The sequence below is a fragment of the Euprymna scolopes genome, chromosome 26, assembly GCF_053919585.1.
Source record: "Euprymna scolopes isolate OS-2025 chromosome 26, ASM5391958v1, whole genome shotgun sequence".
Classification (NCBI taxonomy): Eukaryota; Metazoa; Mollusca; class Cephalopoda; order Sepiida; family Sepiolidae; genus Euprymna; species Euprymna scolopes.
Window position 1 is genome coordinate 171202 of NC_136507.1, and position 23696 is coordinate 194897.

Sequence of the window (23696 nt, forward strand, 5' to 3'; positions counted from 1 at the left end):
GGGACAGTGTTTAGGAACGGATGATACTGAGAACAGAGGGACCAGTGTTTAGGGATGGAAAACACTGAGAACAGTGGGATCAGTGTTTGGGAATGCACGACACTAAGAACGGATGGATCAGTGTTAAGGAATGGACGACACTTAAAAGGGAGTGATCAGTGTTAAGCAACGGACGACACTGAGAAGTGAGGGATCAGTGTTTAGGATTGACGACACTAAGAATGGAGGCATAGGTGTTAAGGGACGGACGACACTGAGAACAGACGGATCAGCATTTAGGAATGGAGTACACTGAGAACGGAGGGATCAGTGTTAAGGAAACGACGACACTGAGAAGGGAGGGATAAGTGTTAAGGAACGGATGACACTGAGAATGGATGGATCTGTGTTTAGGAACGGACGACACTGAGAAGGTATGATCAGCATTAAGGAACGGATGACACTGTAATGGAGGTAAAAGTGTTTAGGAATGGATTACACTGAGAACAGAGAGATCAGTGTTAACGAACGGATGACACTGAGCACAGAGGGATCAGTGCTTAGGAACGGACGACACTGAGACTGGAGGGAGCAGTGTTTAGGAACGGACGACACTGAGACTGGAGGGATCAGTGTAAAGAAACGAACGACACTGAGAATGTAGGGATCAGTGTTTAGGAACAGACGACCCTTAGAATAGAGGGATCAGTGTTTAGGAACGGATGATACTGAGAAACGAGGGATCAGGAACGGACGACACTGAGAATAAAGGGGTCAGTGTTTAGGAACGGACGACACTGAAAACGGAGGGATCAGTGTTAAGGAATGGACGACACTGAGAAGGGAGGGATCAGTATAAAGGAATGGACGACCCTGAGAATGGGGGGACAGTGTTTAGGAATGGATGATAATGAGAACAGAGGGATCAGTGTTTAGGAACGGACGACACTGAGAATGGATGGATCAGTGTTTAGGGATGGACAACACTGATAACAGAGGGATCAGTGTTTAGAAACGGACGACACTCAGAACGAAGGGATCAGTGTTAAGGAACGGACGACACTGAGAACGGAGGGATCAGTGTTAAGGAATGGACGACACTTAAAAGGGAGGGATCAGTGTTAAGGAACGGACGGCGCTGAGAATGGAGGGACAGTGTTAAGGGACGACACTGAGAACAGACGGATCAGCATTTAGGAACGGAGTACACTGAGAACGGAGTGATCAGTGTTAAGGAAATGACGACACCGAGAAGGGAGGGATCAGTGTTAAGGAACGGATGACACTGAGAATGGATGAATCTGTGTTTAGGAACGGACGACACTGAGAAGGTATGAACAGCATTAAGGAACGGATGACACTGTAATGGAGGTAAAAGTGTTTAGGAATGGATTACACTGAGAACAGTGTTTAGGAACAGAAGACACTGAGAAGGGAGGATCAGTGTTAAGGAAAAGCGGACATTGAGAAAAAAGGGATCAGGGTTTAGGAATGCACAACACTAAGAATGAAGGGATCAGTGTTAAGCAACGGACCACACTGAGAACGGAGACGTCAGTGTTTAGGACCAGACAACACTGAGAATGAAGGGATCAGTGTTTAATAACGGACAACACTGAGAATGAAGGGATCAGTGTTTAATAACGGACAACACTGAGAATGAAGGGATCAGTGTTTACGAACGGACGACACTGAGAATGAAGGGATCAGTGTTTTAGGAACGGGCGACATTGAGAATGGATAGATCAGTGTTTATGAACGGACGACACTGAGAATGAAGGGATCAGTGTTTAGGAACGGAAGGCATTGGGAACGGAGCGATCATTGTTAAGGAATGGACGACTATGAGAAGGGAGGGATCAGTATAAAGGAATGGACGTCCCTGAGAATGGAGGGGCAGTGTTTAGGAACGGATGATACTGATAAACGAGGAATCAGTGTAAAGTTAAAGAGGACACTAAGAACGGAGGGATCAGTGTAAAGGAATGGACGACACTGAGAACATTTAGGAACGGATGACACTGAGAACGGAAGGATCAATGTTAAGGAAACGACGACACTGAGAACGGATGGATCAGCGTTTAGGGATAGACAAAACTGAGAACGGAAGGATCAGTGTTTAGAAACGGACGACATTGAGAATGGAGGGATCAGTGTACAGGAATGGGCGACACTTAAAACGTGTTAAGGAACGGACGACACTGAGAACGAAGGGATCAGTTTTTAGGAATGGACAACACTGAGAACGGAGGGATCAGTGTAAAGGAATGGACGACACTTAAAAGGGAGGGATCAGTGTTAAGGGGTGGACGACACTGAGAAGGGAGGGATCAGTATAAAGGAAATGACGACCCTGAGAATGGGGGGACAGTGTTTAGGAATGGATGATAATGAGAACAGAGGGATCAGTGTTACGAACCAACGACACTGAGAATGGAGGGATCAGTGTTTAAGAACGGACAATACTGAGAATAGAGGGATCAGCATTTAGGAATGGAGTACACTGAGAACAGAGGGATCAGTGTTAAGGAAACGACGACATTAGGAAGGGAGGGATCAGTGTTAAGAACCGGATGGGTCAGTGTTTAGGAACGGACGACACTAAGAACGGAGGGATCATTATTTAGGAATGGACGACACTAAGAACGGAGAGATCAGTGGTTAGGAATTGACAACAGTGAGAATGGAGGCATCAGTGTTTAGGAATGGACGACACTGAGAACGGAGAAATCAGTGTTAAGGAGTGGGTGGCACTGAGATCGGAGGGATCAGTGTTTAGGAACGGACGACACTAAGGACGGAAGGATCAGTGTTAAGGAACGGATGAGACTGGGAACGGAGGGATTAGTGTTTAGGAAGGGACGGATCAGTTTTTAGGAAGGGATGACACTGAGAATGGAGGGATCAGTGTTAAGGGACGGACAACATTGAGAATGAAGGGATCAGTCTTTAGGAACGTACGACACCGAGAATGTATGGATAAGTGAATGGAAAAGGACAACACTGAGAACGGAGGGATCAGTGTTAAGGACCCTGAGATCGGAGGGGTCAGTTTTTAGGAACGGAGGACACTGACTATGGGAGGGATCAGTGTTTAGGACATATGACACTGAGAACGGAGGGATCAGTGTTAAGGGAACGAGGACACTGAGAAGGGAGAGATCAGTGTAAAGGTACAGACGAACCTGAGAATTGAGGAATCAGTGTTTAGAAACGGACAACACTGGGAATGGAGGGATTAGGGTTTAGGAACAGACGACAGTGAAAATGAAGGGATCAGTGTTTAGGAACTGACGACAATCTGAACGGGGAATCAGTGTTAAGGAATGGACGACACTGAGAACTGAGGGATCAGTGTTAAGGATCGATGACACTGAGAATGCATGGAACGGAAAATACTAAGAACGGAGGGATCAGTTTTTTGGAACGGACGACACTGAGTAGCGAGGGATCAGCATTTAGGATGATGGAGGTGTTTAGGAACGGATTACACTGAGAACAGAGTTTAGGAACGGACGACACTGAGAATGGAGGGATCAGTGTTTAGAAAAGGACGCTACTGTTGACGAAGAGACGACACTGAGAACGGACGACACTGAGACGGGAGAGAGCAGTGTTTAGGAACGGATGACACCGAGAAGGTAGGGATCAGTGTTTAGGAATGGTTGACCCTGAGAATAAAGTGATCAGTGTTTAGGGGAAGATGATACTGAGAACAGAAGAACAGTCAACACTGTAACAGAGGGGTCAGTGTTTAGTAACGGATGACACTGATAATAGAGAGATCAGTGTTTAGGAACGTATGACACTGAGAACAGAGATATCAGTGACAACATTTCGAACGAAGGTATCAGTGTTAAGGAACAGACGACTCTGAAAATGGATGGACAGTCTTTAGGAACGGGCGACACTGAGAACGGAGGGATCAGTGTTACGAAACGGACGACACTGAGATCAGTGTTAAGAAACGGATGGCACTGAGAACGGAGGGATTAGTGTTTAGGAACGGATGACACTAAGAACAGACGGATCAGTGTTTAGGAAGGGACGACACTGAGAACGGAGTGATCAGTGTTAAGGAATGGATGACACTGAAAATGCATATACACTGGCTTAGGTATGACGAGATCCCTGGCGACACTAGATGATCTTGCTTTTCAAATAGAGGAAGAGAAGATGGGGGAGGAAAAACAGATGTTTATGAGATTCCTGTCCACAGAAAAGAGTAAATATTTCAATGAGAAAAGAAATAGTGAATATTTCGATGGGAAATAAATAAATATAATAATGAGATTCTCGAGTTGGCAATACAGGGTCGTTTTCTGGCTTAGGTTAGAACAGCAATTCAAATTATTAAAGAAACAATGTTTTGTTGAAAGGTACGATGACTTGGGTTCAAAAGGTCTGTTTTGGTGTCTGGGAGGTGTTGTCCCACCTGTTGTGTTTAACTGCCAGATCACCAGCCAGTGATGGGTTGGTTGGACAGATAAATAAATATATTGAACCTAGGGACCATATGGTCATGAAAGACGAAGAAGAGAGAAAAGAAACAGAAAATGAAAATAATAAAATAAGAGAAAGAAAAGAATAAGATAAGACAAACTCCAAAAAGGCAGAGGGAGGAATTTCTGTTTTGATAAAAACGATTGGCTTTTTAGAGTTAGGTTCCAGAGTCCTTTTTTACTGACTGGCATCGAGACGTACACATCACTCTCACCCCGCCAGGGGGGGGGGGGCGAAACCCTCATAAGAGCTAAGTTGAAAGGCTCTGGGAAATTGATTAGTGGAACTTAAGTATGCAACCTGCATCATGAAGCTTGAATCAAAGAACTCGACTAAACGTGTAAAACGATTTATGAATAATTATTTTGTTTCGTTATATAAAAAGTTCGGAGATTTTCCTTGTTCCTCGATTTGCCAGCCTGAAATGAAGATGCAGTTTATTTCAGGTATGCCCTGGCGCCAGATGATGAAGGAGACACACTGGATCCAGCACGAAGCCAGAGTGACGGCCGAAATCGACAATATTGCCACGAACATTTCGTTGCACATTTCTGCACATGCAGAAGATATTTTCCAGTGAGCAGTGAGAGTCTGGATAAGTAAGACAAATATGCTGGGTTGCATCTGTGGTCCTGTGAGCTGGGAGCGACGAACACGGCCAGAAGTACATCACAAGTATGCTCCAGTGAACCAGGATAGCGATGGATGCGGCCCGGCCCCCGGAGAAGAGGAGATGGGGTATATATTATATGGGAACGGAGGGATCAGTGTTTAGGAACGGATGACAGTGAGTAGCGAGGGATCAGCATTTAGGATGTAAGAAACCGATTACACTGAGAACGGAGGGATCAGTGTTTAGGAACAGATGACACTGAGAATGGAGAGAGCAGTGTTTAGAAAGGATGATATTGAGAACAGTGGGACGCGACTGAGAACGAAGGAACTGACACTGGAGGGAGCAGTGTTAATAAACGGACGTATCAGTGTTAGGAACGGAGGGATAAACGGACAACACTGGTCAGTGTTTAGGAATAGATGACCCTGATCTCTATAGAGACGGATTATACTGAGAAACGGAGGATCAATGTTAAGGAACGAACAACACTGATAACGGAGTGATACGTGTTACGGAGAACGGAGGGATAAGTGTTTAGGAAAAGACGACACTGAGATCGGATTGATCAGTGTTAAGGACGGACGAAACTGAGAACGGAGGGGTGTGTTTAGGAACGGACGACACTGAGAATAGAGGGATCAGTGTTTAGGAATGGACGAGACTCAGAATAGTGGGATGAACGGAGGGATCAGTGTTTAGGAACAGATGACACTGAGAACGGAGTGATCAGTGTAAAGGAATGGAGCGATTAGTTTTTAGGAACAGACCACGTGAGAACGAAGGAAGGAGGGATCAGAACGGACGACACTGAGATCGGAGGGAGTTTTCAAGAAACGGATGACATTGAAAACGGAGGGAACAGATGGCACTGAGAACGAGGGGAACAGATGGACACTGAGATCGGAGGGATCAGTATTTAGGAACAGAGGACATCAGTACCTGACAACATGGACAACGCCCCTGCTCATTTAACAACTGCCGAACTTGGTGGCTACAAAAAGCAGCAAAAAAAGTGTTTGGGAACGGTCAACACTGATAATGGAGGGGTCAGTGTTTAGGGACGGACAACACTGAGAACGGAGGGAGCAGTGTTAAGGAATGGACGATACTTAGAATAGAGTGGTCAGTGTTTAGTAAGGCACAACACTTAAGGATTTGATGATACTGAGAATAGAGGAATCAGTGTTTAGGAACAGACGACAGTGAGAACGAAGGGATCAGTGTTTAAAAACGAACGACACTGAGAGTAAACAGAAGTAAAGGAACGGAGTGATTAATATTCAGACAACACTGAGAACAGAGTGATTAATATTCAGACAACAGAGAACAGAGTGATTAATATTCAGACAACACTGAGAATGTTTAGGAACGAATGAACAGAGGGATCAGACGACACTGAGAATGTTTAGGAACGAAGGAACAGAGGGATCTGACAACTTGGACAACGCAAGGATCAGTGTTTGGGAACGGTCGACACTGATAATGGAGGGGTCTGTGTTTAGGAACGGACGACACTGAGAACGAAGGTATCAGTGTTAAGGAACAGATGACAGTGTTTGGGAACTAGCGACACTGAGAATAGATTTATCCCAAAATTGTCCGTGAAATGCATCAGGGGACAGGACCGTTCCCCGGACAAGATTTAATTGAGGCACAACCGACAATAAATGTGTACGTGGACCCAGTGTTCAGCTCTTCTTGACTCCGGGTGCTCACACACCATCATGAGTGCCAAGTTGTGTCGAAACTGGACAAAGCAGAACATCAAAGTAACCACAATAGGTGGCAATACGCAAGCTTGCGGGAACTGTCAAAGTCCACACAGACTCTAGTGTGGCCACTGATGTGCTGGTGATGCAAGGGGATTTGCTGGGATTCGATGTACTGATGCTATTAAGACACTGGGGGGAGTTGTTATCGGAAGAGATGGGACTGTGCAATTTTTGGACACCCAGTGATAAGCCTGATTTTAAGGTGGACCAAAAAGCATGGACTGCATCCTGGAAGTGGACAGAAGGAAGGGCGCCAACCGAACTCAAAAATAGCATTGCAGAAGGAACTTGAGGATTGGCTACCCCACCAAGCTGGGACACCCAAGGGTCTGATTTCCTTAATGGCGGTAGTCCAGCATAACGAAATACATTGATGCTGACGTGTGCACCAGTAAGCTGAGAGAATGGCGCCAGAAGGGCTTATTGCGAGTGGGCGTTCCAGACAGTGTGGTTCAGTGGTTAGAGATACTGTTTTACTCGACTTGGCTTTGGGCTAAATGTGGCACCGCAAATCATGAAGACCATTGTAAATGCAGGAAAAGACAACTGAGGATGCAACATCGGCCTATATTAATGATGTATGCGTCGCACGTCAGAGAAAATTAGCTCAATTCGGGTTGGAGTGCAAGGATCCCGAACGACTGAAGGATTGGACGTCTGCGGACGATGGAGGCAATTCCAAACATTACGTGGCGGACTATTTTTTTTCCTTGTGTGGGAAACTTATTGGTGTGTGGCTGGCTCCGAGCCAAACGCAACTAAAGTTGCCCTGCGTTTGATGATGCTCACAGCTGCTCGGAGTTGAGATGATGAGACGACAATGACGACGGAGACAGTTGACGCTAGTTCTTTCTGAATGTGTGCATTAACGCTAGTTCTTTGGCATTAGGAGTGTTGTGGAAACCTAATTAAAGATGCGTGCTGGTTGCGACCCGTGAATGATGCTCAACACATCAACCTGGCAGAACTGCAATGGCAGTCAAAGAAGTTGAGAGTCCGCACTAACGTAGCCGCTGCATCTACACGAACGAGAGTCCGCACAAACGCAGGCTAAACACCCTGAAGAGTCTGGTATCGGAGTATGACCTGTCGGTGAGTGTAACGCTCGTGACATCGGGCAGACTACCCGTGTGCGCAGTTGGCGAAATTAGCTCTGTATTTTGAGAGGCGTGTGGTCCCGGCAGTGACAAGGGCAGATGTCCTGCACCTGAACAATGGCAGAAGGAGCGATTGGAGGCACTCAATTTGCGATGTGGCGGCAAATGACCAGGCAGGACTCAGTGAATGTTGTCTGCCAACATATCTATCTTTACTTAGCGAGATGCGCCGTAAGAGATATCAATATCTCTTCTGGCGCATCTCTTTTCTTTTGCTGCTTTTTGTAGCCACTAAGTTCGGCATAATTTTCCGATTCCGATGCCCCCAAAAGTTCTGATTTTTCCGATTCCCCATTCCTTTTGGAATTTTTTACTGGCAAGGTAACGAAGTGATGAAGACGTTTGTGCTGCCAGACGAGTCTGACTATATGGAAACATATGGACGGCATCTTGGAAGTGGTCAAACGATCAGCCACCAATATCCTTGCGGAACCGCATGTGGCTCAGGGAACAGTTTAAAGAAGAACTGCAGATGTGGATCGAAAATGGCTGACCCCCCCCCCCCCCGCGAGGGCTGATTTCCTTGATTGCTGTCGTTTCACGAGACCAAACAAATGGTCCACCCTGTCCTAGACTACCGTGAGCTCAATTAGCATGTTGACCCATATAGACCCATTGAGAGGAAATTATGGCTATTTCAGACTGTGGAAATTGGAGGAACCTGATATTGTCTAACAAGGCTAGGATTCAGTCTAAATGTGGCACCAGGCATTAGACAGTAATCATGCATGCAATGAGAACCAGTCAGCGCAATCGGTTAGAATGCACTTTGGACTGACATGTAAGGAACCAGAGCGTCTGTTCTCGGCCTGCAATAAACAAGAAGAAGAAATGCAATGATAATAAGAGGAAGGTCCCATCAAACATGACTCGACAAACAGTGTTTTCACTTTGTGGAAAGATGGTAGGCCATTTCCGTGTGTGCAGTTGGCTCAGGGTGGCCGTGGCGGCCATAAAAAGACGTGCAACAGCCGTGTCGTCGGGATAAGACGATGCAGACTGTGTGATGTCAGACTGTGTGATGACCCCATTCAGGGAAAGTGGTGCATCAGTCGGAATGAGTTCACGGTCTGGGTGGATGCTAGTTCACTGGCTCTTGGAGTTGCCCTTGCAGTTAATGATTCCATTTGCTTCGGACAGAATGATTCGAGGCACTTAAACTTGATGCCACATTGGAGGGCGTTAACTTGGCGCTTCAATGGCAAGCCAAGGTTCTACATATACATACTGACTCGACATGCACTCATCGGCACGAGCATCAAGTGAGATGTTAATTGGAAGACGGCTTGCCACCTTGGTCAACACAATCACAGAGTACGACCTGACCATGGACAGTGTTGATCAGGTCTGCGCTCAACAAGAGTCCCTCAAAAGTAGAAGAAGAGGGACTCTTGTTGAGCGGAGAGAGTAAAACATTCGCCAAACACGGGTGAAAATTTTTCTAAACACGAGTGAAACATTCGCCAAACCACTAAATACGAGTCAAACGTTCGGCCAAACACCAGGGAAACATGTGGCTAAGCACAGGTTAAACGCATGAACAACACCAACAAAACAGGCGATTTAATTTTAAATTAACTCCCAATCTTAACTTTTAGGTTGCGGCATTGCTTCTTTCGTCTTCTTTAACTTCTAGTATCCGGCTAGTTTAGGTGAAGTTCTTGTTTAAGGTCCGAGTGTCCTAATAAGTGTCGCCTCTTCTAACTAACATCGATAGGTACTCGGATAGTAAGGCACTACAGAATGTCACATGCACATCTCCCGCCTCGGGTAATCCAGACGAAATCTGTCGACGAGGTCGCACGAAGCTATCGATCCGCTAATTTCCCCGATCATTAAAATTAACCAATCCAACCGTCGAAAGAAAGGATACTCTATCTCATGAGAATTGACACGCCTAGACGGGATTTTCTGACAAAACCCGCGCCAACATTCACCGACGCTGACAGGGTGCAAGAATATTCGACTAAGGACTTTATGCTGAGTAATTGTTTACCAGCACCTGACATACAAACAAATATCTACCTTGAGGGAGACACCTTCCTTCGACACCTGATGCCCCTCACATTAATTTTTTTTTCCTTTTTAATTATTTTGGCGGAGGTGGGGTGAGGTCAGCAGGTTGCCACTGTTAGGAGTGGTGGGTACCGTGAATGATCCTGAGATCATTACTGCTTTGAAGCAGGTCGGCTACGCGGCTTGATGATTTACCTTACGAGTTTTAGTTTAGGCTGTCTGAACATATACAACCATTGGTTTGCTCAGGTGAAGAAAGGAGTGATAACATTGCGAAGATAAGGTCAAAAGCATGGTGGGGTGGAAAATTTTGACTCTGTCTGATCCACATCTCCCGCCCTGGATTATCAAGACGGAATCTCTATTGACGAGATGGCACGAGACCATCATGTCAGACAGACTTGGGATCTAGGATTGCATTCCAATCACCCATTAGAACTAACTAACCGGATCCACTAAGAAGAATTGGGAGCATAAACAGCAGAATTGGGATCCAACCAGCAGAATTGGGAATACAGCGACAATCCGACTGCAATTAACGGCAAAATCAACTACGATCGCCTGTCTGTCCTCACCTGATGGTAAGTGTGCAAGAAAGATTCCAACGTAATGTTGTTTCAATCGGTGGATCTTTGCATTTGACCAGGAATACGGCTATACTAGCTGATATATTGGCTGCCTCCAACATTGACCACTGAGCTTCTCCGGCAGATTTTGATATCCGGCCAGCAGTTCTATCGTTGTGTGTTTGTTGACACCAGCTAGCCTTTAGATCAGATGTGATCAAGAAGAGGACCCTGTTTTTGAGTTCTACCTTGTTGAACAGCTTACGGTAGTCCTCCGGTGTCATATTCTTGTCCTTCTGAGACCTCGTTGTCCTCGTTTGTCTGGGAGTGATTTTGCTAGTAGCCCGATATTCCACGGTCTGTGGTTTCCCGGTTGTTTTCGAAGGCTCCTCTGCTTCCCCTTCTTGTTCTCATTTGCCCACGTGTTTGTTTGCGTCAAGGGCCTAAAATCCTCAAAATTTTTCACCCTACCATGCCTCAGCAATGTGATCATTTCCCTTGATTACCTGAGCGAACACGTCCTTCAGAATAAGGACCAACACGGTTGACAGCCTCAAGTAGGGGACTTGTTATCGCTTCAACGCCCGAGCCGCATCCTTTCAACTGCCGAGTTGACACGAGAGCGTTATGTACTTTCCGACAATAACGTAAACGTTCAAAGTTCGTTGGTGACTTTCATTAAACTACCTGACCTGTTTAGTTATCTCTAAGAGGTCAGCTTATCCTCCAGATGCTCCTTTGCTTTCGCTAGTGCGACTAGACCTTTCCCGCCTCGCGTTAGATAACGCGAGGTGGGAAAGGTCTAGTCGCACTTTAGTTGAATTAATTGAGTAACCTTGCTGTTGAAATTATCAAGTATCAGCTAAGGGATCCCCCCTCCATCGCCTGGGTCAGCTTATCCTCTACACAATGACCTTGGGATCAAGTATCTGGCTAGTTTAGGCCACGGGCCAAAGCAAGTTTATGGTCCGAGTTTATGGTCCGTGGGGCACTATAGAAAGTCTACGTCACCTCTTCGGTACTCGGATGGGAAGGCACTACAGAATGCCACAGTCACATCTCCCGCCCCGGGTAATCCAGTCGAAATCTGTCGACGAGGTCATGTTGTCATGCTACACCAACCCGCTATCAAGCCGATCAAGGATTGTATTCTAATCACCCATTAAAACCTACCGATCCAGATCCACTAAGAAGTCGAAAAAAGGATACTCTCTTGAGACCTGACGCGACCTGATGCTATGTTGAAACTTCCCCCTTTAAGGCCAGTGTTTGAAAACTATCCTTTAGCAAGAATGTGAATAAGGAATAAGCAATAAGGTTTAAATTAAATAGCAAGAAGGTTTCATTCGTTTAATTTAAATCGAAAAGGAAAATTATAGGAGATTAAATCGAAAGGAAAATTATAGAAGATTCATAGGAACCATTTTGAGGAAGAGAAATTATATTCCACTTATTAAGCTTGAGAAAACTTGAGAAAGGAAAAAAAGGACTAAATTTGTTTAAAAGGAATTTTAATTTAAAGAGCAAAAGATAATTCTCCTTTTTTGCTTGGTTAACATTGTTAATTCTGTTGAGGGAATCACAACATAACCATTTATTGCTCTTTCTTGTATGCCTTTATTTTCTACATTTTTCTATTTCTTTCGAATTTTGTTAACGACCACAAAATTGCTCTTTCTTGTATGCCTTTATTTTCTACATTTTTCTATTTCTTTCGAATTTTGTTAAAGACCACAAAATTGCTCTTTCTTGTATGCCTTTATTTTCTACATTTTTCTATTTCTTTCGAATTTTGTTAACGACCACAAAATTGCTCTTTCTTGTATGCCTTTATTTTCTACATTTTTCTATTTCTTTCGAATTTTGTTAACGACCACAAAATTGCTCTTTCTTGTATGCCTTTATTTTCTACATTTTTCTATTTCTTTCGAATTTTGTTAACGACCACAAAATTGCTCTTTCTTGTATGCCTTTATTTTCTACATTTTTCTATTTCTTTCGAATTTTGTTAACGACCACAAAATTGCTCTTTCTTGTATGCCTTTATTTTCTACATTTTTCTATTTCTTTCGAATTTTGTTAACGACCACAAAATTGCTCTTTCTTGTATGCCTTTATTTTCTACATTTTTCTATTTCTTTCGAATTTTGTTAACGACCACAAAATTGCTCTTTCTTGTATGCCTTTATTTTCTACATTTTTCTATTTCTTTCGAATTTTGTTAACGACCACAAAATTTCAATATTAGCCAGTTTCAGACGGGTCTTGGCAGTAAGTAAGTCTGTTGAGGGGACTTTAGGTTTGGCCACAGAAGTAATGGTTAGTTTGAGTGCCCTGTAGAACAAATTGAAAAAAAAATAAAAACCGGGATCGTACAACAGGACTAGGGTCAACGCTATGACTAAGACGGTAAAGTAACTTTTTACTTTTCCGAGTAGGGCTGCTGGAGTGGTGGGATAACGGGGGGCTCAGCCTGTTTGTACTGATGGGGTTAACTAACATCTTCTGGCTTTTCCTTCTCCTGGCCCTCTGTTTTTGCAGTAATGTTGCTGTTGTTTCTCTGACGCGACCTCCTCCTTGTTTCCAGGTACTAGTTGGCTTCTCGTCCCTTTCCCGGACTTCTATTGGGAAATGCTGGAGGGCGGATAACTGGTTTCTTTGTCAAAGAGCGAGTGCAAGAGCCATTTTCCTTCCTCTGCTAAGGCGTTGCCCTTTTTGGGAGCGGGGGGTGAATTTCCCGCCTTATCTCACGTGAGATTGGAGTTCTGAGCTCCCTCTGCACTCGACTGGATTTTTGTGGTTATTTTTTCAGCCGGTTCGTTTCTTTCCAATGATCTTTTACTGACTCCATCTCGCTGGGGATTCTCCTGCTGGGGTGTGGCATCGTGGTGTTGGCAGCATCGGCCGCTGACGCGGACCAAAAGGAGAAAAGAAAACCCAGGGGAATGGAGCGGGCTCAAATTAGAGTTTGATGTCGGGAAGCGATCCAATGTAAGCAATCCAACGGGAGAACAGACGCGAAATAGACAGTTTGGTATGAAGGGTCTGCTCAGTGTGAGCTGTGCTAGATGTGAACGGAACGAAGCAAAAACATGCAAAAAGAAAACGTCTCCAAAAAAAGGGGGTCGGTTTTCGGGTTAAGCTCCCACAAATGTGGAGTTGGTCTTTAGCTGTTATTATGGTGAAAACACCTTAACCTAACCTGGTTAAGGTGTTTCCCTGGTTAAGGTGTTTCCCTTTGATCTTAGCCAGAAAAAGCCGAGCCAAAAATGTCCAGTTTGGGATATACACAAAAAGCGAACACATTTTCGCTTTTATATTTTCATAAGTATCGAAGATTCCATGAAAATCTGACCGGGTATGTTTTCGCGTTCGAAATACATGGGAACTGAAGTGCAATTATGTAAACACGGTTTTATTTCGCAATTTCATTATTTTCGTACGATGAAAAAAAATTATAATCTAGTCTATTACAAAAGAATATTGTAATATTGTCAGAGTGCCACTGGAGATGTATAGATTGGTGACTACAAAAAAAAAATGCAGACATTTGACTATTGTTCTTTTTTCCTGATAAATTTGTGCATAAAGGGAGAGCCTTGCTTTCACACACCCCGGAATATATTTAGCATTAAAAAAAAAGGTGAACGTGTAGCAGAAAATAGTTTAACACTATTAAAATGTGAATATTTGACAATAAGTGCAAAACCGTGTAAATAAAGTATATTTAAATAAAGTAAAAAATAGAAAAGGTAATGTAATGTAAAATGTAATCTAAAATGCTCGATCCTCACATGTACATTGCAATAAAAACAAGTTCTCGTTCACTATGAAAGTGAGTTTAGTACAAATTGGCGACGACGAATCTTTTCACTTCCTGACAGTGCGAAAATGAGTTTCAAAATCAGCAATTGAAGCACATGTTCCCACGCGGAAATTTTACAGCAAACTGGTTTACATGTGCAGCTGCCATCGCGAAAAGAAAAGTGTACCAGTTGTGAAGTAAAAACCTCCCGCTCTGTCACCCGGCTCTCGCAACCAGGGTTGCGGAGTCGGATGGTAAAAGTCCGACTTCGACTCCGACTCCTAGAATTACTAGGATGCCGACTCCGACTCCGACTCCTTTAATATCTTCAACTCCGACTCATGACTCCGACTCCCGACTCCTTGACCCTATGTGAAAATCTATTTTGCAGATCCCCACATCGATTCAGCATGCATTTTGATGTGTAACATTTTCGACCTTTAACATTCACTTGCATGGTAAATATACTCACATATAACAACCAAGATGAGGAAGTCAGTCCGACAATCTCAATCAATGAAAACACCTCATCTCAAAAATACAGACAATTACAATACTCACATATAAACTCAACCAGCTTTATAGAATAAGTTTAGATAACAAAGGGATAAAAAGTTTACAATTGAATTTTATTACGCTATCAGTTCAAAATTTAGGGATAGGAAAACCTCTTTAGCGAAATGCTTTTCATTAGAAGAGGGGGATAAAGACAATAATATTTTAAAAGATAATATTGCCTTTAAGGAATGAGGATCAAAGGTAAAACAGGAAAAATCCATAAAGGGCTATAGATTGTGTATATGTATTTATATATATACAAGCAGGGGTGCCCGGTGTTGCTCGGGTGTTTGGAGGTGTATGCTGTGCAAAAAAAGCAAAAAAAAAAAAAAAATGGTTAATTTTTTAAAACTTTGACCCCTATTATGACCCCTTAAAATTTATAGTTTCGGGCTCAAATCACTTTATTAAGTTAGATCCAGGTTCAAGGAACCTATATCTAAAATTTCAAGTGTCTAGACCCAAAATTGTCGGAGGAGTTTGGTAGAGTTCTTAAAGGTCAAATCGTTATAATTTGACCCCTTAACAGCCAAATTTCTGGCTGACACCCGTCACATCGATTTTCCCAAATCTCAGTACCCGGTATTTCAAATTTCGAGTCTATAGACTAAAAATTGACAGAGTTATTGCATAGGGAAATGTACACAGACAGACAGACACACAGACACACAGACAGACACGTTCACTTTTATAGATATATAGATATATGTATGTACGTATATATATATACGTACATACATATATATATATATATATAAATACATATACACACATATATATACATATATATATATAAATACATATACACACATACACATACATATATATATACACATACACATACATATACATATATGTATACATATATATATATGCATATACATATATATATATATATATATACATATACATATATATATATACATATATACATACATATACACATACATATACATATATATACACATACACATACATATACATATATGTATACATATAGATATACTTACATATACACATATATATATATGCATATACATATATATATACATATCATCATCATCATCATCGGCGGTCACTCGTGTCCGAGTAAGACTGTCCTCCGTTGTGGCTTCTGTGGGTCCTCAGGTGAGCATAGAGCCCAATCCTAGACCCAATTTGTCTTGTGCAATTTGGGCAGATAAAGGTAGTGGTGGTGGCGTGGGGTTGGGTGTGTCTGGTTAATAATCTGTCCTTTCTGTGCTTGCGTTTATCCTCAGCAGCTTGATTTAGGTCACTACTATAAAGCGCAACACCTTTGTGGACAGCGCTCCTCCATGCCAACCTGTTCCCAGCCATGTCCTCCCATGTCTCAAGGTCCATGTGAAACCGCTTTAGATTTGCTTTGATGTTATCCTTATACCTCATCTTTTGGCCACCCTGGGCACGCTTTCCCTCAACAAGCTGAGAGTAGAAAATCTGTTTTGGGAGGCGGAGATCCGGCATTCGGACAACATGACCAGTCCATCTGAGCTGGCGTTGAGCAACAGTAGCGGTGATAGTGGGAATGTCAGCCTCACTCAGAACGCTGGTGTTGGTGCGTCGGTCCTTCCAACTAATTCTGAGGATTTTTCGGAGGCATCTTTGGTGGTACGTCTCCAGGGTTTTTACGTGCCTCCTGTATGTGGTCCAGGCCTCCGATCCATAGAGAAGAGTGGGCAGCAAGACAGCTTTATATACCATGATTTTGGTCTTTGCCAGAAGGTCACGGTTCTCAAATACTTTCTTCCTTAGCCTTGAGAAAGCCCCACTGGCACAGCTGAGACGGTGTTGTATTTCATCATCTATGTTGGCTTTTGATGATAGGATGCTGCCTAGGTATGGGAAGTGATCCACATTTTCCAGTCTAGCGTTGTCGATGGAGACGTTTGGGGGTGAGACTGGAGTACTGTTTGGTGGTGATTGATGGAGGATTTGTTTTTTTTTTATATTAATTGTTAGTCCTAGCTGTTTGTACGCCCTCGTGAAGGCAACCAGTGTACACTGTAGGTCCTCTTCTGAGAGGGCTACAAGGGCGTTATCGTCTGCATACTGTAGCTCCATAATGGATATGGTGTTCGTTCGACCTTTGGCCCTAAATCTGTTGATGTTAAAAAGTCGCCCGTCAGTTCTGTACATAATCCGAACTCCATGGGGAAGATGTTTGTCCGTGAGATGGAGGATAGCAGTAATGAAGATGGAGAACAGGGTTGGGGCAATGACACATCCCTGTTTCACTCCCGTGTCAACCCTGAAGGGCTCTGTTTCATCTCCACTACTACTGAGGACTGTAGCTGACATATTGTCATGTAGCAGTCTCAGTACCCGAATGTACCTCTCTGGGCATCCAAACCTTGCAAGAACCAGCCAAAGGGCTTGACGGTTCACAGAGTCAAAGGCTTTAGTAAGGTCTATAAAAGCCATGTATAATGGTAAATTTTGCTCCCTGCACTTTTCTTGAAGTTGACGAGCAGTGAAGATCATGTCCATCGTGCCTCTATTTGGTCGAAAACCACTTTGGGACTCGGGAAGGATGGTTTCTGCAAGGGGTGTAAGCCTGTTGGCCAAAACCCGAGCTAGGGCTTTCCCTGTGGTAGAGAGGAGAGAAATGCCCCGGTAGTTCCCACAGTTTGCCTTGTCTCCCTTCTATAAGATGGAGACCACTAGGGCATCTCTAAGTTGTGCAGGGATTTTCTCTTGTTCCCATATTTTGAGCAGCAGGTCATGGATGTGTCTGAGAAGATCAGGCCCGCCTTTCTTCAGGATTTCTGCTGGGATGCCATCAGAACCAGCCGCCTTATTGTTTTTCATCTTCCTAATTGCATCCCGCACCTCTTCCAGACTGGGTGGTTCTCCCATGCTCTCAATTATGGGCTGTTGGGGGAGTTTTTCAAGGGCCTCCATCTCTGGAGTGGTGTCCCTGTTCAGAAGATCCTCGTAATGCTCTTTCCATCTATTTGTTATTTCTCCCTTTCCTTTCAGCAGCGTGAGCCCATCCTTAGACCGAAGGGGGGTCAGAGAACGGTAGCTGGGGCCGTATACCACTTTTGTGGCTTCAAAGAATCTTCTGGTGTCCCCAGAGTCAGCAAATTGCTGGATCTCCTGAGCCTTCTTCATCCACCAGAGGTTCTTCAGCTTCCTGACTGTCGATTGGACAGCCGCTTTAGCCTTGGCATGGGCAGCTCTTTTAACCTTGCAATTGATGTTATTCTGCCAGGTGATAAAAGTTTGTCTCTTGGTGTCTATAAGCTGTTGGATTTCAGTATCGTTTTCATCGTACCAATCCTGATGTTTCCGCTTTTTCTGCCCTAGGATGCTTATACTGGAGTCCATGATGGCAGAAGACAGCTTGTCCCAGTGCTCTTCAGTGTCATGCGGATACTGCTTGGGCAGGTCCGCGCTAAGAGCCACCTGGAGGTGTTGTTGGTAGGTGATATCGCCCAGCTGCTCGATGTTGAGCTTTGGTCGGCTCTGTCTTTTTTGCATCCTTTGCTTCCGCATTAAATGGATAGACATGATGGAGCGAATAAGACGGTGGTCGGTCCAACAATTGTCTGTACTGGTCATTGCCCTGGTGTTCAGCACATCACAGCGGTCTTTGGCACGGACAATGACATAGTCAATGAGGTGCCTGATTTTACTTCGAGGGTGCATCCATGATGTTTTGAATGCGTTTTTTTGTCGGAAAAGTGTGTTCGTGATGATCAGGTTATGTTCTGAGCACTTTGTCAGTAGGAGTGTACCATTTGAGTTAATGTTCCCAACTCCTTCTCTTCCAAGCGTTCCTCTCCAGTGCTGATGGTCTCGTCCCACTCTGGCATTGAAATCCCCAAGTAGGATTATCTTGTCCCCCTTGGGGGCCCCGGATAAAATGGTGTCAAGGTCAGCATAAAAGGTCTCCTTTATTTCATCATGTGCATCAAGTGTTGGAGCATACGCACTAATCACAGTGGCCATTTGGCTGCCCGCAAGCATCAGGCGCATGGTCATTAGGCGTTCGTTGATGCCAACAGGGGGCTCATTGAGGTGGCGGATGAGGCTGTTCTTTATAGCAAAGCCCACGCCATGGATACGCGGCTCTTCCGCAGGCCTTCCTTTCCAAAAGAAGGTGTACCCGCCTTTCTCCTCCCTCAGCTACCCGTCGTCAGCCAGTCGGGTTTCAGAGAGCGCAGCTATGTCAATCTGGAACCTCCTTAGCTCTCTTGAGATAATGGCAGTTCTTCTTTCGGGTCGATCACTTGTTTTGTTGTCCATGAGGGTCCTCACATTCCAGGTTCCAAAATATAGGCATAAGTTTTCTTTCTTTTTCCGACCGCATGGTGGTGATCCCTCTGGATGCGGTAGTCCAGACGGGTTTTTTTTTGAGGCAGGCTATTTTTAGGGGTACCTTTTCTAACCCCCCTCCCCTACTGGGGTGAGCAGAGTGGATCCTAAACAGGGCTGCTCAGTCATGGATGCAGCTGCCGAAAAACTCTTTCTGCCTCGGTCCGTGAGGTTAGCGACTGAATCTGGCACCCACCGCCTATGTGCCAGGTTGCAGCTAGGAGCTGCCAGACTACACTGTCCTGCTCCCGTCACCACTTCCTGGTCGCCACAGGACATTTTCTATCCGGGAATTAAGGGAGAGCTCTCTCTGCCTCAGTCCGGGAGCTTAATGACTAAAACTGTCACAAGACTTTTCCATCCATGATGTAGAGTAGGATGTGTTCCCTTTCGGGAGAACGCCTGCGCGTGATGTCTTTTAATGTGGGGAGACTGATGCGCCTGCAGCCACCACACGGCCCCTTGGCAGAGGAGGGCCTGATTCCAATGGCATGGAGAACCACGACGACTGGAGACTCTCTTCTGTTGCAGCCTTCATCCGCCTTCAGTGCCGTTGTGTCATTATTGTCATCATCCGCCGCATCAGCCGTTGAGGTCTTTCGGATCACTCTTTGTCTGGAACCTCCCCTTCAACCTTACCGCCATGGGTGGCCCTACCAGGAGCCTAGGCTCCGGACGGCATCGCTCTCAGGTTCATCGGAACACACAAGGTTTTCCACCACGACAAGGTGGCGATCCAGGGAGAACTCATCCGCCGCATCAGCCGTTGAGGTCTTTTGGATCACTCTTTGTCTGGAACCTCCCCTTCAACCTTACCGCCATGGGTGGCCCTACCAGGAGCCTAGGCTCCGGACGGCATCGCTCTCAGGTTCATCGGAACACACAAGGTTCTCCACCACGACAAGGTGGCAATCCAGGGAGAACATATACATATATATATATACATATATATATACATATACATATATACATATATATATACATTTACATATATACATACGTATACATATATATATATATATATATATATATATATATATAATACACAATGGTATTATTTATGCTCATGATCATTTTAGCAGCCTATCAGCATATTCAAATCTATAATAGCAGAGTTGCACTTCAAGCTATATATTTTCTTTTTCCTTTGTACCCTCGTACAAAGGAAAAAGAAAATATATAGCTTGAAGTGCAACTCTGCTATTATAGATTTGAATATGCTGATAGGCTGCTAAAATGATCATATGTTAGGCTGCTAAAACTCATATGTTATTGCATTTGTTCATTCTCATAAATCTTGTATCACAATATTAGGAAAAAAATCAATCTATAAAAATGTCTTATTTGTAAACATAAAAGCTTTATTTTATAGAATTGAAAAGTTGCAAATTTTATAGAATTGAAAGTTGCAAATAAGAATTTAATAATTTACTCTCAAAAACAAGATGACTTCAATGAGCTTCTCTTTCATTGCAGCCCTTTGGTCTGTCCTGATTAGCCTTAGCGCTGAAAACAAACGTTCAACACTCATTTGTGTTGGAGGAAGTGCTGCTGCCAACATTGCAGATTCTTTTACTATCGCAGAGTACTGCTTTAGTTGTTCTACTTGCTGTGATGCAGCATGAAAGTCTACTTGGAACTTGCTAAGTCTTTATTCACTGAAGATAACGTTTTAGCTGTTTCCTGTAGCTTACGCCGCTTTGACCTTGGTTTATGATCTTCTTGATCCAAAAGCTTTTCAAAATCCTCTTTATTGCAGGTTCCCTCTGAGTCTGTGGTTGAAATAGTGTCTGGATCTTCAGTAGATGCCTTTGAATGTAAGCCCGAAATCTTCACAAGATCACAAAGTGCCGATTTCGCTTTATCTTTCTGAGTGTCAGATAACAACACTCTATTCATTGGGTCTACATATACTCCAGCCAGTAGGATTTTATTATGAAGCAGTTGTATTTCTCTTTGACGCATTGACTCGCACATTAATTCTTGCACCACGCCTGGATAAGGAATGTTCTAACATTTTCCATTCTTTCAAGAACATTCCTGGAGTGAGGTCCTCTTCTTGAAGCTTTTTTGTCACTTGAAAAGGAAGCTTAAGAAGGTCTTCCAGTTCTTCAAGTTGAATCCATTGTGCTTCTGAAAAACTGACATCTGGGTTTGCCATATCGATAAGCCAACTTCAATTCAACAAGCCGTTTTACCATGTTGTAAGTACTACCCCAGCGAGTTACTTGGTCTAATATGGCTCCTTTTCCAGCTCTTCCTTTAAGAATGTCATCAATCTTCGGAGTTCTTGCTTAAATAGCAACTCTTCTGACAGATAACTGGAATGATACTCTTTAAGAAAGTTGGTGTGTATGAACACAGCAACGCTGGTGTTCAATTTCTGAAATGCAGGCTGCTACATCACCAAATGCATTCAATGAATTTGGTGCCTCCTCAAATCCTTCAAAGAAATTAAAATCCTCTTGCTTCTTTGTTAAGTCATCTACTGTGACTTGGCCCAGGTTGTTCTTCCTGAATCTCTGCTGCACATTCTTCTGTAACACTAGAATCTTCTCTTTCATTCAGACGCATTATATGTGACAATGCATAATACATAGTCTTTTTGAATGCCAAAGTCTTGCAACACTTCTATTACCAATTTGCTTTAAGAAGTTACTGAAATGTTGGGTTTCAGTGTCTTTAAATTAGTTATATTTTTCCCTTAATCCACATAGCTAACATAAACAGCAAAATAATTAACACGATGGTGTGTGCATGCATCCATTTTCAAGTATACAAACTTATTGCTGTTTTCTCTTTCTTTCTGTTTGGCTCTCATATTCACCAATAATTAATTTCTTTATGGAATCTCTGTTTAGAGCCACTCCTAATTTTCGTGCCACACTTCAGGCCGAGAAAAGAATCTCAAGGGAATGCTGTTGAGAACAATAATCTTAACGATGTTCCTTTTTAATTCAGTTGGAGCCATTACAACTTGTAAGAGATGCTTTCAGTAATCAAAGTTTTAGATTTTGATGTGGTTGGTGATGAGCGTTTGTCTTTCTGTTGAACAAGTTTAAAGATGCTAGGATGGCAGCGTTCTAAATGTCTTTTTCAGTTAGAAGCACGAGTAGGAGCATGGGCACCACTAATTTCAACACCACAAGTTGTTTCTTCGTCGTGATTTCAAAATCACTGGTTAAAATGGTCAAATACAGCAGATTTACGTTTTGAAGCCATCTTGTGGTTGCATCAAGTTTTGTAACTAATTTTCAAAATTATATATTTCTGTAAATCTGTCAAAAAAAAGATGTTCAATTCAAAATGTAAAAATTGTTTGCTTTATTTCAGTAATCAATTTCTGTAAACCTATAAAAACGTAAATAAATACATATGTAGGGTTTTTGAGATTCTTCCACATTATTAGATAGGTCGATTTTAAATCAACTTGCCTAGACCCGGGGAAGTTGTATATTCGGCTCATTGCATGGAAAGTGGTCCAAAATTAAAGAATTTTTTATCCGATATTGTTATGTTTTTCTAAACCCTAAACTACAAAAAAATAAAATATTTAAATTCTGATATTTTATGTTAACTGCGCTGAGGCTATAAACATCAGCTATTTATTGAAGTCAGAAAATGTTCAGGCATTCACTTTTACTAGTAAATAACATAGAATTTAGGTGTTTAGAGGTGGGGGGGGGTTAAATCAAAACAAAATGGAAAATAAAGAATATGCGAACCCTGTTTAAATAAATAACCCTTTTTTTAAATCGGAAAAACAAACAAAACAACAAAAAAAGCGAACATGATGCAGAATAAAGAATAAGAGAACTGAAATGTTTAAATGTTAAAACTTATTTGTAATAAAAACAAAAACAAAAATCTAGCATATTTCTATTAACGAAAAATGTGATAAACTACCGAAAATGAAGGAAAAGAAAAATCACTGGGATGTGCTATTGAAACAGTGCATCCCAGTGATTTTTCTTTTCCTACCGATAATCAGCTATTTTTGTTTAGATTAGTTAATCATATACAATGTCACATGGTGGCAACACAAATTTATACCCATTTTTTTTTTGATAAGATTGTAATTCCGGATCGATCCTGGACTAATAAAATTGCCAAATTCCATTCAAGAACTGGATAACTTTCGGATTACAATCTGATATCCAAAGACAGACTTTTCATTGATCATGTGACGTCACAACCAAAGCGAAAAAAGCTGTATGGATATTCTGCTAGTATATATATTTCTATTATCTGATTTGTATATATTTGCTACTATTTCATTCAAACCAGGGCGATGCCAGGTATGAGGGGCGTTCAATAAGTAATGATCCTGACCCATAGCAAAACTTGGAACCACCCAGACTTATGCATCTCCCATGCAGCTCT